Source organism: Delphinus delphis, chromosome 6 (genome assembly GCF_949987515.2).
Source record: "Delphinus delphis chromosome 6, mDelDel1.2, whole genome shotgun sequence".
In the NCBI taxonomy this organism is placed as follows: Eukaryota; Metazoa; Chordata; class Mammalia; order Artiodactyla; family Delphinidae; genus Delphinus; species Delphinus delphis.
The window spans coordinates 33,887,536-33,900,765 of record NC_082688.1 but is presented as its reverse complement, the minus strand read 5'-3'; positions in this window follow the sequence as shown (position 1 = coordinate 33,900,765).

The following is a 13,230-nucleotide window of genomic DNA, read 5'->3' as shown; positions in this document are numbered from 1 at the left end:
GAATGTGAAATGGTAGAGCCACTTTGGAAGATAGTTTCGTAGTTTCTTAGAAAACTAAACTTATTCCTAACACACAATCCAGCAATCATGGTCCTTCGTATTTACCTAAATGAGTTGAAAACTTATGTCCACATTAAGACCTGTATACAAATATATACAGCAACATTATTCATAGTTGCCAAAACTTGGAAGCAACCAAGATGTCCTTTACTAGATGAATGGATAAATAACTGTGGTACCTCTGCACAATGAAATATTATTCAGTGCTAAAAAGAAATGAGCCATAAGGCCATGAAAAGACATGGAGGAACTTTAAATTTATATTACTAAGTGAAGGAAACTAATCTGAAAAGACCCCATACTGTTTGATTCCAACTATATGACATTTCTGGAAAAGGCAAAACCATGGAGTCGGTAAAAAGATAGTGCTAGTAAAAAGATAGTTGCCACGGGTTTGTGGGAAGGAGGTATGAACAGGTAGAGCACAGGGGATTTTTAGGGTAGTGAAACTATTCTGTACTATAAGGATGAATACTTGTCCTTATACATTTGTCAAAACCCGTAGAATGTAAACACAAATTGTGATCCCTCATGTATACTATGGACTTGGTTGATATGTCAATACTGGTTCATCAGTTGTACCAAATATACCTCTGGCTAGGGATGTAGATGGTGGGGGAGGTTGGGGGGCGTTGCAGGGAATAGGTAGGAACTCTCTGTATTTTCCATTCCATTTGCTGTGAAACTAAAATGGCTCCAAAAAATAAAATCTATTGATTTTTTAAAAACTGACTTAAGAAGAAACATAAAACCAAGTAGTCCTATGATCAAATATACTGAATTAAGTATTGAAAATATTTTTATAAAGAAAACAAATCCAGAAGATTTGAATAGCAAATTCTATCAAACATTTAAGAAAAAAATTATTCTATAGAAAATAAGGACCTATTCCCCATTTTTTTAGTAAGTATACCATAATGGATATGAAAACTTGAAAATAACATTAAAAGAAAGGATAACTCAGACCAACCTTATATATAAGCTAGATGTAAAACTTTCAATCAAAATATTAGCAAATCAAATTCAGAAATATATAAAAATGATAATACATTATGTTCCAGTTAAGCCTTATCCCTCAAATGCAAGGTTGTTTAACATTTTTAAAAATCATATTTTTTTGTTCACTTCTGTTTTATTGAACATCTTATTTTCACTTTTTAAAAACTATTTTAAGAAACATTGCTATGTTTGCATTTAAGTCCCCATTTACACCTTTGTGCTAAATTTCTTTCTGTAGCGATTATAATGATTTATATTCTGTGACAGTGTTTGAGAACACCTGTTTTACATACTGTGAGCAACACTGAATGTTAACCTTCATAAATAATGCAATTTTGTAGGCAACAAATAGCATATCCTTATTTTAACTTGCATTTATTTGATTACTCAGGAATAATCAGATTTTCATGTTTATTAGACATTTGTATTTCTTCTAGAAATGGGCTTTTTATTCATTCTTCCATTTTGGTTTTATGTTTTTCTTATTAAGATGGCCAATTTTATATTAAGAATATTAATCAGTTGTCTACATTATTATTGCAAATATTTTTCCAATTTCTTGCTTGATTAAAAATCAGATTAACATTAACAGATTAAAGAATGTAGTTACCTCAACAGATGGAGAAAAGACATATGAAAAATCAACATCTGGGACTTCCCTGGTGGTGTAGTGGTTAAGAATCCGTCTGCCAATGCAGGGGACATGGGTTCAATCCCTGGTCCAGGAAGATCCCACAAGCCGTGGAGCAACTAAGCCCGTGCGCCACAACTACTGAGCCTGTGAGCCACAACCACTAAAGCCTGCGCGCCTAGAGCCCATGCTCCGCTACAACAGAAGCCACCACAATGAGAAGTCCACGCACCACAACAAAGAGTAGCCCTTGCTCGCCCCAACTACAGAAAGCCCGCGCGCAGCAACGAAGACCCAACGCAGCCAAAAATTAAATAAATAAAATAAAAAATAGGCGTTTCCCCGGCGCAGTGGTTGAGAGTCCGCCTGCTGATGCAGGGGACACGGGTTCGTGACCCCATCCGGGAGGATCCCACATGCCGCGGAGCGGCTGGGCCCGTGAGCCATAGCCGCTGAGCCTGCGCGTCTGGAGCCTGTGCTCCGCAACCGGAGAGGCCACAACAGTGAGAGGCCCGCGTACAGCAGAAAAGCAAACAAACAAACAAAACCAAGGATGTCATGTATCATCACTTCCATTCATCATTGTATTGAAAGTGATAAGGCAAAAAAAAAGGAAAAAGTTACTTATGTGTGTGTATATATATATATATATATATATCTCTGAAAAGTGTCATTACTCACAGATTATGATTATCTACAATTGAAAACCCAAAGAAGTTTAGAATAAATTATTAGATTTTTAAGAGAATCGACAGTTACTGGATACAAAAACAATCTTAAAAAAAATCAGTTGTAATTATGTCTGACGAACAAGTAGATAAATGCAGTTTAAGAACAGCTAATATTTCTCTTTTTTTTCATTAATTTATTTTATTTATTTTTGGCTGCGTTGGGTCTCTGTTGCTACGTGCGGGCTTTCTCTAGTTGCCGCAAGCAAGGGCTACTCTTCCTTGTGGTGCGCGGGCTTCTCATTGCGGTGGCTTCTCTTGCTGCAGAGCACGGGCTCTACGTATGCGGGCTCAGTAGTTGTGGAGCACAGGCTTAGTTCTCTGCGGCATCTTCCTGGACCAGGGATCGAACCCGCGTACCCTGCACTGGCAGGCAGATTCTTAACCACCGCGCCACAAGGGAAGTCCCTAATATTTATTAAGTCAGACAGAAAAAAAAAGTACTGTATGATCTCACTTATATGTGGAATCTAGAAAAGCTAAATTCAGAAACACAGAGTAGACTGGTGGTTGCCAGGGGCTGGGGAGAGGGGGAAATGAGAAGATGTTGGTCAAAGGGTACAAACTTCCAGTTATAAGAAGAGTAAGTTCTGGGGATCTAATTATAGCATGGTGACTATAGTTAACAGTACTGTGTTGTATTCTTAACAGATGCTAAAAGAGTAGATCTTAAATGTTCTCACCACCACAACAACAAAAAATGGTAATTATGTGAGGTGAAGGATGTGTTTACTAACTTTCTTCTGATAAATATTTTGCAATACACATCTGTATCAAATCACCACATTGTACACCTTAAACTTATACAATGTTATATGTCAATTATATCTCAATAAAGCTGGGGGTGAGGGGAAGAACAGCTAAGATATCCAATTTTATCCAAAAAAAGAGGGAATTCCCTGGTGGTCCAGTGGTTAGGACTTCATGCTTGCACTGCCCAGGGCGTGGGTTCAATCCTTGGTCTGGGAACTAAGATCCCACAAGCCTCATGGCATAGCCAAAAAAAGTGACATGTACAAAAAAAGACCAAGTATTAGAAATAATTTTAATAAATATGCAAGACCTTTATGAAGAAAAATAGAGAACATTATTGATGGACATTAAGGAAAATAAATTAAAATGATAAGTAAAACATGTTCATAAATTGGAAGGCTTAATATCATATAAACTTTTAGCCCTAGTCACCAGTGTATGGGATACACAAAAGATAGAGAAACATGTTGAATTACACCATAAAAATACAATCCAAAACATGGAAAACTCTATAAAACCAACAATCCAGTTTCTTCAACAAATAAAGTCCAAGGAAAAAAATTAAAGATGGAGTGGAATTTATATATTAAATGAGACTTAAGAACAGTCAAAACCAATCCCAAGCGTTCTTACCACAGTAAAAAAAAATGTTTAAATCCCAAACAAGATGTAAAAGTAAATAATTACATTTATGGGACAATTGGAAATCTGAAACTTCACTTTTAAGAAGTCATCAAGTTGCCCTTGATGATATTAAGGAATTATTGTGGTTTTTCTCTTTTGGGTGTTTTTGTTTGTTTGTTTGTTTTGACAATGATATTGGGGTTTTATTTTTTAGAGATATATACTGAATTACTTACAGATGTCTGGGATTTGTTTCAAAATAATATGATAGTAGGGGAAGATGGGGATATAGATGGGACAGAAGTGAACAGGACTGATGGCTGTTGGAGTATCAGTGTCTATGATGATGAGTACCTGAGAGTACATCATATTATTTGTTTTTGCATACGGTCAAAATTTTTAATTTTTAAATTAGATTAAATATATATCAAAAATTTCTCCAATTCCTTTATAGATTCAGTACAATCCTAACCAAAATTCCAGGAGACTGATTAAATAAATGTAACATATATATGTTTATAAAACACTCGGCAGCCTTTAAAATGATGCTCTTGAAAAAAATTTAAGTACATTGAAAGTTGTTTATACATGTTGTCAAAAGGCTGATTATACAGCACTATGTGTAGTAAATGGCATTTATGTAAAAAAATAGACTAGCTGAGGACTGGAACTGAGATAAGTAGTTTCTGCTGAAGGCTGAGTATCAAGAGAGGTTAATTTACGTAAGTAATTCTTAATCTTCACTATGCATTAGAATCACATACGAGAACTTAAAAAATGTGCAGATGCCAAGGTCCTACACCAAAACTTTCCATTTCAACTGGTCCAAGATGGGACCAGGCATTGGTAGATTTTAAAACCTTACCAGGTGATTCTAATATGCACAGCTGAGCACCAATGATCCAGATTTGCAAAGAGAAGCACGGATGGATGGAGAGTAGGAAGATAGATGAAAGATAGATAGATAGATAATTTCATAGACAGATTTTTTATCAAGAGATAGATGATTGGTAGATAGATAATAGGTAGATTAGATAGTAGATCTGAAAGTCTGAAGGAAGGGAAGATGGAGGAGGGAAAGGGGACGGAGAAGAAAGGAGGGAATTTGGAATGACACAGCCAGATCAGAAATGAGCCACAACTCAATACCTAATTGAGGGTTTCCCTGGTGGCGCAGTGGTTGAGAGTCCGCCTGCCCAGAGGACGCGGGTTTGTGCCCCGGTCCGGAAGGATCCCACATGCCGCGGAGCGGATGGGCCCATGAGCCATGGCCGCTGACCCTGCGCGTCTGGAGCCTGTGCTCCTCAACGGGAGAGGCCACAGCAGTAAGAGGCCCGCGTACAGAAAACAAAACAAAACAAAACCTAATTGAACAAAGAAGAGAATGAAACAAAAATGAACATGGAAAATTATAATAAAATAAAAAGTGAATGTGTCTAGCTAATACAATGAAATTTGAGTTGTCTATCCTTTTATTTATTATATTTATTTAGAATCCATACATACCCTCTACTCACTTTACAAGGATACCTGTGATATCTTAAAAGTTAAAGAATGGGGAATAGCTTAATGAGTAAGCAGTTTCCTCTCGGGGTGATGAAAATGTTCTGTAACTGGATAGTGGCAATGGTTGTACAGCATAGTGAATGTACTAAATGGCACTAATGGTAAATTTTCTGTTGTGTGTATTTTATCACAATAAAAAATACCTTGAAGAAAGATTGATTAAAGACTAAGATGGGGGACTTCCCTGGTGGTGCAGTGGTTAAGAATCCGCCTGCCAATGCAGGGGACACGGGTTCGAGCCCTGGTCCGGGAAGATCCCACATGCCGTGGAGCAACTAAGCCCATGCGCCACAGCTACTGAGCCCGTGTACCACAACTACTGAAGCCTGCATGTCTAGAGCCCAAGCTCTGCAACAAGAGAAGCCACCGCAGTGAGAAGCACGCGCACCTCAACGAAGAGTAGCCCCCGCTCTCCGCAACTAGAGAAAGCCCACGCACAGCAACAAAGACTCAACGCAGCCAAAAATAAATAAGTAAAATAAATAAATTTATTAAAAGACTAAGACAAGAACCAATTATAAGGAGCAGAGGATGTTACCAGGCAATTGGGATGAGTTAACTATTGCCTCCAGTACTAAATTTGTTCCAAGTCTCCTAGCAGTTAAGTCAAAAGAAGAAATGTGGCAGGTTATCGGGTTCTCTGTATATATTGAAGGGCTACCTCTTGCTTCATTTTGTCCACTCACTGTATCACACACCCAGCGAGTGCAGGAGTGAAAGTGGGAGTCATTTGGAAGGTTTGACTCAGCTGAGAAAGGAGGATTTGCCTTGGCCGGGAGAGGCAAGTCAGAGCTCAGCTCCTTCCCCACTGAAGTGCCCGGCATCTGTTCAGAGCCTGTCATCGAACTGCTCTCAAGAATAGCAGCTCCTGCCACTGCATGGCCTCGGCCTCGGCTGGTGGGGCTGAATGGCTGTTTGTTCAGCCTGAGCCGGGCAGAATCAGTCCTGACAGTGATGGCCCAGTCGGTATTATGTAAGGAGACTCAGCTTACCTGCTCGTAGACAGACAAAGCGGATGATTTGACAGGCAAAACAGAGCCAGCCTCTTCACTCCCAGGCAGCCAAGGAGCTATTCAAAGCAAGGACCTGGAAGATTTTCATGAGGTGCTGACATACGAAGCCGGAATGCAGCAGGAACAAGGCAGAACTGACACCCCGTGAAGTCAGGCATGGCAGGTGTCTCCGGCATCCAAACTGGGCCTTCAGGAGCTCTGACTAGGTCCCACCCATGAGGGAGGGAGGGAGGGAGAGAGAGAGAGAGAGCTTTGAGACAGAAGCCGCAACTTTCAGGCCTGAGTCTTCAGCAAACCTCACTTTTACCACTGCCTTCATTATTGTTCAACTGAGGAAAACCTTCCAGGCCTTTGTCGTGGAACACAGGACTTGGGTGCACAGAGCCAAGAGTACCTGGTGCCCCGGTTACTGGCCAAGGCACCCACACCAGGAGCTAGTGGAAGAATCAAAGGAACAGGTATTGAGTGCCCACCCCATGCCAGGCACCATCTAGGGGCTCCACCCTCAGGCACTGATTTCACCCTCACAGGAGTCCTACAAGGTCAGTACCCTGTTATCTCTATTTTGCACACGAGAAGACAATCTCCGAAAGAGGAACTTGCCCGAAGTCACACAGCTGGGAAATGGTACACCTGGGATTTGAACCCAGATCCCCTCAGCACCCAAACCCATGCTCTTTCTACCTAAAGTGAGCCGGTTCCTAAGACCCACAGACCCTAGAATCACATCCTGTTTTCAATCAAAGTGGCTTTGGCACTTTCTAGCCCTGTGACCCCGGTCGTATCCCTTCCCTTCTCAGGGCTGTCAACGTCCCCATCTGTAGTATGAGGTGCTTGTGAACACTGAACGAGGCAGGCAGATGAGGATGCTTGGTTGTTCACTGGTGTTGGGTCAGCCTTGTTGAGCTTCATCACTCTTTGTGACTGTTCTCAAAAACCACCCCCACTCCCAAGGGGGACTGCCAGACCTATATAAATAACACTTTCTCTGGTCCCCTCAGGATTCTGGAAGAACATTCTCCGCCCAGTGTCATGAGCAACTTGAGAGCAGAATGGTACCCAACTTGTCTACCCACAAAATCATCTGCACAGAGCCCAGCATTTACTAGTGACTCAATAAATGCTGTTGAATGATCGAAAACATGCATGAATGGTTTGCCATGAGACATGTCACGTTTTGTGATGAAAAGAGCTGGGCAACAGAACACCTGATTCTGGCTTTGCCACTAACTCACTATGTGGCTTTGGGCCATTCACTGACCCTCTCTGGACCTCAGTGACCCCATTTATAAAATGAATTAGGTACTCTCTAGCAGCCCATGTCAACTCTGATTTTCTAGGGTTAAAGGGAAAGAAAGATCACACTTTCTGCAGTGATCTTCCCCTGTCCACTCAAAGGTAAAGTTATATCATAGTCACATTTGAGGATAGTCAGGAAACATTCTAAATAAGTGGCAGATCTGTAACCCCTGATTCAATCAGAAGCAGACAAGCAACATTCTTAACAAGCAGATCCTATGGAACAGAGACTCGCTCATGTGTGCACAGTACTTTACAGTTTGCAAAGCACTTCCCCTCCTTTCTCTCATTCAAACCTCAGCACAGACTTATGAGGGGGACAGGACATATGTCACCACCCCATTTATTGACTTGCCCCCAGGGGCATATGGAGGAAAACTAGTAGAGCTGGGATGTGAAAGGAGAACCAATTCCTGACCTCAAATTCTGCTTCTTTCCCTTTACACAGCTCACTTGTACACAGATAGTGAGATCCAGGAGATGAACTCATTCAACCAAAACCAGATTTGGAGGGTCACAAGTTTACCACCTGGGTGGAAAACTGTCCAGCACAATGGAGCATTTTAAAGTCAAATTTGGGGCAGAAGGGTGCAGTGCACTGATACCAGGTGGGCTTGTGGCCATGGAGAGTCAGCTGTGCAGGAAGGAAGAGTCCAAGCCCATATCCAGGCATTGTATGCCATCTCCACGCAGCTGCTGGAGGATGACCTGCACGCAATCTCTAAACACTGAGATACTGAACTACTGTGATGCCCCACAGATAAACAGCCACCGCCAAGCCCCCATTCCCACCCCTACCCATGCCCCCAGCTGTCCTGGCTGTCTCAGTGCCTCCCCTGGGATTCCCTGGAATGCCCCAAGATTCTGCAACTAAAGGGTTAAAGCCTGAAACAGCCAGAAGTGGGGGATGGCGGGGCCCACTGTCCTAGCAGGCCTCCATTCTGATTGGTCCTGGTTCAGCACATACACTCTGATTGGTCAGCACCCCTCAACTTACTGGTTTGGTTTTTTAACAGCTTTATTGAGGTATAATAGATATAAAAAACTGTACATATTGAATGCATTATTTTGATGAGTTTGGACATATGCATATACCTGTGATACTATCACCACAATCAAGGTGACAGACATACCTATTACCTCAGAAAAATTCATTATGTCCCTTCATTTGTATGTGTGTGTGTGATAAGAACATTCGGCATGAGATCTACCCTCAACAAAATTTTAAGCACACAACACCTTATTGTTAACTATAGGCACTATGTCCTACAGGAGATCTCTACAACTGATTCATCTTGTATAACTGTAACTCTATACTCACTGAACAACATACTGTTTGTTAAATATGTTTACTATTACTCCAGTCGGCTAGAGAGACTGTGGGGAGTCTCTTAGTGCTTTTCAATTGCTTTGAGTGTGAGAATAGTTTTTTAACAGCTATAAATTCCACAGTTCTCACAACATGCACACATATATGTAAGGTAGACATCCTTTTTAGTAAACATTGATTGATAAGTTTCAGGTCCAAAAATGACCAAAACTTCGGTAACATCTTGAAATGGATTTGCATTTTATTTATGACGCAACTTTACACACACTTGAAAAGTAATCATACATATATACAAGATCTATGAATGACTTAATCGATAGACAATGTCTAGTGCTCTTGTGGACTGGAGCATACTTTGCAGTCTTCTCTTCCATGGGGTAAGGACAACTACTAACCTAGCCAAGCAAATCTTCCCCCTCCATTCAATGGCTGAAGAAACTGAACCTGGAGAGGAGATTGGACCTTCTGAAACCCACTGTTGGGCTGCAGCCTGCAGACCTGCAAGCCCTATAGTTGCTCAGCCTCAAGACTGAAGAAAGAGACCGAAGACAGTGACAGAGACACACAATGGTTTATGGGACAAAGGATCTCACAAAAGGGTCCTGGAGTGACACCCCACTGTGGACGTGGATGGCAGGCAGCCACCTTCACTACCACGGAGAGAGGGAGGTTACCAGTTATAGAGGGAACTGACATCAGGTTGGCTCATTGGTCACCAGGGAAACCATCAGAGGTGCGCGCCCCTCACTACCCTTTGATAAACTGTCCTAGTGGAGACGTTCTGATCTAAAGATTAGAACAATCACTAGCTGGGGCCAAAGGAACATACCTAGGCATCTACTGATTAGGCTCTATGATCACGAGGGAGGGTCAGTCAGGTGAGTAGGGTATAGGTGAGGCAGGGACTGGTAGAGCAGAGGAGGTACAGAGAGCAAGAGAACAGCCATCTTGCGTGGCCTGATCATACACGCACTCATTACTTGGAGCTAAAATTTGAAGCAGCTTCACATCTAAGATTTACTGTGTCTAGGGGTGTTGGATTAGGGGGTGCTGACCGGGCAGAAGACATCTCAAGTCGGGCCACCAGTGACTCTTCCCTTATAAGGCAGATATTCATGGAGGTAGCCAGAGCAAAGACCTACTGTCTTTTCGCTGACTGAGGTGGACCTTACAGAGGCCACTCAAGCCTGTAGGGTAGGGGATGCGGGGAGGTTTTGCAACATGACTCAGTCTCTAAGGAGAGCCCAGGCTATCAGCTGAAAACTGAGTGATCAGAGGATCTGCACTTCTTACTGTCCACTAGAACTTACTCAAAGAGGTCTTATGGGCTCCAGAGGCAATGACACTGTGAGGCAGAGTGGGCTTTGACAGGAAACAGAGGGGGGTTCAAATCCATCTCAAGTATATGGCCTTGGCCAAGTTTTACTTAATTTTCAGATTTCAATTTCTAAATCTTTAAAATGGGACTGTTCCGAGGATCGATTAAATGAACTAACATCAAAGCCTGATACACGTACATTGTTCAACAAATGTTCCATTTCCTAGAATCATCTGGAAATTCAAACTCCTCCATCTAGCAGGGAAACTACAGCCTGGCGATTTTTTTTTTTTTTCAGCCTGACAATTCTGTCTACTTTTCCAACCCTTTGCTCTTTCTTCTTCTCTCCAATTTTCCCATATCCAGCACTACTCCAAAGCAGCTTTAAGCTCAGATGGGTCAGTTCTGCCAACCACACCCAGCTAAGCCACACCCAGATTCCTGATCCATAGAAACTGAGAGACAATAAATGTTGGTTGTTTTATGCCACTAATGTGGGGGTAATTTGTTACACAGCGATGGATAATAAACATATTATTAGTCATGAGGGAAATGCAAATTAAAGCTACACCGAGATACCACTATATACTAAAACGGGTAAAATTTAAAAGACTGTACTAATCAAGTTTTGGTAAGGAGATGGAGCAATTAAAACTCTCATCTACTGCTAGAAGAAATAAAAGAAATACAGCCACTTTGTGAAAAGTTTGGCAATTTCTTAAAGATGTAAACATACACCTACCATCTGACCCAGATATTCCTCTCCTAGGTATTTACCGAAGAGAAATGAGAACATAGCCACACAAAGACCTGTACACAACTACTCATAGCAGCTTGTTTATAAGAGTCAAAAATGGAAACAACCCAAATGTCCATCAACAAGTGAATGGATTAACAAACCATGGTATGGTCCATGTAATGGAATACTACTTAGCAAAAAAAAAAGTAATTGACTATTGATATCACAACATAGATGAGTATCAAAATAGTTATGCTGCGTGAAAACAGACAAAATAAATACACTGTGTTATTCCATTTATATAAAGTTCAATAAAATGCAAACTATTCTATAGTGACATAAGTAGATCAGTGATTGCCTACAGATATGGGGGGGTGGGAATGAATCAATCACCAATCACAAGGGGCATGAGGAAACTTTTAGGGGTGATGGATATGTTAATTATCTTGATTGTGGTGAGTTGCAAAATGTCCTTAGAGACAACTTGGTAGCACTATATGAAGAAACACAAAAATGTTCCTCATTCCATAAATCTCGGTCTTAGGAATTTGTCTTAAGGATAATTCAAAAGAAATACTAAGCTCTTTATACAAACACATAGCAGCATCACCTATATCAAAGATACCAGAAATTATCTAATTGCCTAGCTACCATAAAGGGGTTAAATCAACACTAGACCATTTCATCTCCGACTACAAATGAAAAATGGGGAGTAAGGGGCAACATGTAGATACGTTTACAAAATAATGCAAATGCATTGTATATAAAGACTACAGAATTGTACATACACTATGGTTACACCTATATAAACATATATATGTGCATAAGAACACAAAGGAGAAAAAAAAACAGAACATAGAAAAGCCTAGTAGATGAATGATAGGTAATTGGCACGTGGGTGACGTTTTCCTTCTGGCTTTGTCTCCTGTAATGTTATGATGCTTCCGTAACAGTTTTTTAAATGTTTTCTTGTTGGTTTTGGCTCAGTCTCCCAGAGTCCTAGAGTGACACCCCACCGTTTATTATTCCGAGTCTTGCATCTGTCAGCTACCATCATCAGCACCTCAGTGTGGTCAGCCACAGGCCCAGTCAGCTTGCTTTCTATGCTTTCTTGTATATCATTGATAAAATGCTGAACAGAGCTATGGTGCGGTGTGAAGGACGCACTCTTTTCTTCCATCACTGTTAGTCTGCTTAGGTTATTTCCGTTCCATAAATGACAGAAAGCCAGTTCCCAAGGGAGGAGTACTAGAAGGTGGTAAGCAAAGTGAACCTGGAGAAGAAGGTGGAGCTGCTTACCTGAGCTTGGACTGTATGACTCACTCACTGGGTAAAACCAATGTCAATCATCTCTGGCCAACAAATGCCCCCACAATCAGAGACAGCTCCACAAATTACACATAGGAAATAGTAGGCTGTCCATGAGAAAGTTAGAACTTAGAAAAAAAAAGTAATAGAAACCTATAGATAGAAGCTATTGTATTATTCCACTGACCCAGAGCTAAGCTCCAGTAGTCCATTTGGTCCCAAGACCTGGGGCCAGTTTGGCTTGGCCAGCGCTCAAAGAAAAAGAGCCATATACAATACCCACCAAGGGTGAGGCCCCCTAAAGGGACTCTCACCTCTTTCCTTCTCCTGGAGTATGTCCAAATCCATATCAGGAGAGTAAGCCCAGATCCCCTCATCATCCCCATGGCCCCTGGACATCTACCCTACTGGGTGACAAGTAAGTGGATGGCTTCAGGACTAAAGAATATGTCTCTGAATATGCCCAGCTCAATGTTGAAGCTTTCCCCAACCCCCCTGCCAAAAGGTTGGGCCAGATCTGCCTAGATAGAAACCAGGGCTGCATACAGATCCAAGGCCCTAAGTTTCCAGGACACCAGGGAGAGAGGCTGCCCTGCGAGACACTCAGACTTCAGCCCAGTAGGGCCAAGCTGGCCCAACTGTGCCTCTCAGATGGCCCCAGGATCATCCCAGAGGCCTCCATACCTGAACCTAGGGAAGAAGATGCTGTTCTGAGTCTGAACCTTCCCTTAAGCCCTATCATCTGCGAGATCCCTGCTTCTGGGCTCTTTTGCAGCTGCCCACCTGCCTAGATGGCATATCAAGTCATTATGCCTTCCAGATCCAGCACTCTGCCTGTTCTCCTGGATGTACCCCCAACACC